The following is a 2,207-nucleotide window of genomic DNA, read 5'->3' as shown; positions in this document are numbered from 1 at the left end:
GGCCGAAGCCACGCGGACCCGGGCGGCAGGGAGCGGGTGGGTGGCTGCCAGGCCTGGTGGAGCAGCGGCGACTTCGGGAGGAGCTAGCTCGCTGTAGCCAATGATGGGCCTGGTGGGCAGGAGGGCCCAGCCCCCTTGTTCCAGTGCCATGAATCTGAAGGGCCACCCACTTTCCGGTCGCCCCAGGGCCGCCCCACGTCCTTTGGACCAGGGCCGCCCTGAGGGCTGGCGCAGATACCTTCTCCACTGTGGCCCCATCCTCGCCACTGGAGAGAGAGCCGCCTTTACTCCTGCATGAGCAGGAGTTCGAGGAACATCTGGACGAGCAAAGGGCACCAGGAGGTAGCACAGCAAAAAAGGCCAAGAGCCTGTTTTCTTTACCGATGGCTGGCGGCAAATATTCCAAAAGAAACAGGTATCAGGCAAGAAGTGTTGGTTCACGGCGGTCATTCCACTGCTTTGGGAGCCGAGGCAGGGGCATCAGTTGCCCTAGAAGTTTGAGACCAGCCTGGGCAACATAGTGAGACCCCTGTCTCTACAAAAAAATTAAAATCAGTAAACAGGTCTTCCTTCCTCAATAGCCCTGTTGCTGGCTCACCTCTCTGCCTCACCAGATGTGAGGCAGATCCACACGTTTAGCTATTGAGATAAGGCTGGGCGTGGTGGCTCACACCTGTCATTCCGGCCTCAGATCTCTTGTGCCCAGGAGTTTTAGGACCAGCCTGGGCGACATGGCTGGCAACATGGCCTCCACAAAAATAAATTAAACATTTTAAATATGTAAACATTGAGATAATAAAAAGCATCTTAATGCCTGCCTTCATTTTTTGTCTTCTGTTTTAAGGACCATTAGAGACAAACTAACTAAAGAGAATTCTCCCTCCCATGCAGCTCATGCTGGGACGCTGGCACTGTAAGACAGCTCCTGTGGCCAGAAAGAGGGTGGTGTGTAAACCGGGTGGTCACCCATTACTCGGCTTCTCGCGTGCTGGTGAGGGTGGTCGCATGTCTATGGATCAGGGCTCACACCTGGCCCATCTGGTGCTGTGCCATGGGAGGGGCAGAGCCACAGCCCCCTCCTTGCTGTGCGTTTCCCGTGTCCTCCCTGCCCTGCAGCCCTCTGGCCCCAGCTCTGGATTAGACGCCCCCTGCTTCCTACTGTGCACCCAGCCAGAGAAGTGCCACATGTGTGCCTGCCCTTGCCCCCATACTGTTACCCTGCTCTGGGTACCAGGGACACGGGCACAGCAGAGACCCACCCTCAAGGCACCTGCCATCTTGTGAGAGGGACAGGCTGAGGGGCAAATGACCGGAATGGGTGGCAAGTGCCATGTGAGACATATGGTCTTCATACAGGGGACGTCCCAGGACTGCTGGGCCAGAGACCCCTCGTTGTGGGTCAGCATCACCCAAGCCAAAGGCCAAGGAGGTGCCTTCGGCGGCGGGGGGTGGCCATCAGAACAAAGCTGCCAATGAACAGACCCTTAAAGGAGTGGCCAGCTAGTGAGGCTGTGACTGGCCCTGGCTGCATCCAGACCCTAGAGTGTCCTGCAGCCAGGGGCAGACACAGGTTTTGTGGGGCCTAAGGCTTCTGTGGTTTCAGGGACCTTCCTTAAGAAAATGCAAAATTAGGAACAGACCTTGAAGCTTCTGCTGCCAAACTTAGGGTCAGGTGAACCCACTGCCAACTGTGCCCAGAAGACAGCACCCCAGGCTGAGTCAAAAGTGGTTCATAGGCCGGGCATGGTGGTTCACGCCTGTAATCCCAGCACTTTGGGAGGCCACGGTGGGCAGATCACGAGGTCAGGAGATCAAGACCATCCTGACTAACACGGTGAAACCCCGTCTCTACTAAAAAAAAAACAAAACAACAACAACAAAAAATTTAGCCAGGCGTGGTAGCGGGCGCCTGTAGTCCCAGCTACTGGTTCACAAAATCACGTCTGGTATGACCCCTCGTCAGCACAAACGTATTCTTAGATGTCCGTTTCTGGGTGAAGTCCTGGAAGCAGATAAATGTTTGCGGAGGTGATGTGTGTGTGGTGGGATTAGAGAGATGAATATATTTTACTTTCTTTTTTAACATTTCTGTACTTTCTGATTTTATTTTTTCAGCATGACCAAAAAAAAAAAAAAAAAAAAAAAAAAACAGCTGGATTTGGACAAATAAGAAGTGCATATCAGCCAGAGTGGCCTGAAACATGTTC

The sequence above is a fragment of the Colobus angolensis genome, unplaced genomic scaffold (genome assembly GCF_000951035.1).
Source record: "Colobus angolensis palliatus isolate OR3802 unplaced genomic scaffold, Cang.pa_1.0 Scaffold44, whole genome shotgun sequence".
NCBI classification, from domain to species: domain Eukaryota; kingdom Metazoa; phylum Chordata; class Mammalia; order Primates; family Cercopithecidae; genus Colobus; species Colobus angolensis.
This window is presented reverse-complemented; position numbering follows the sequence as displayed.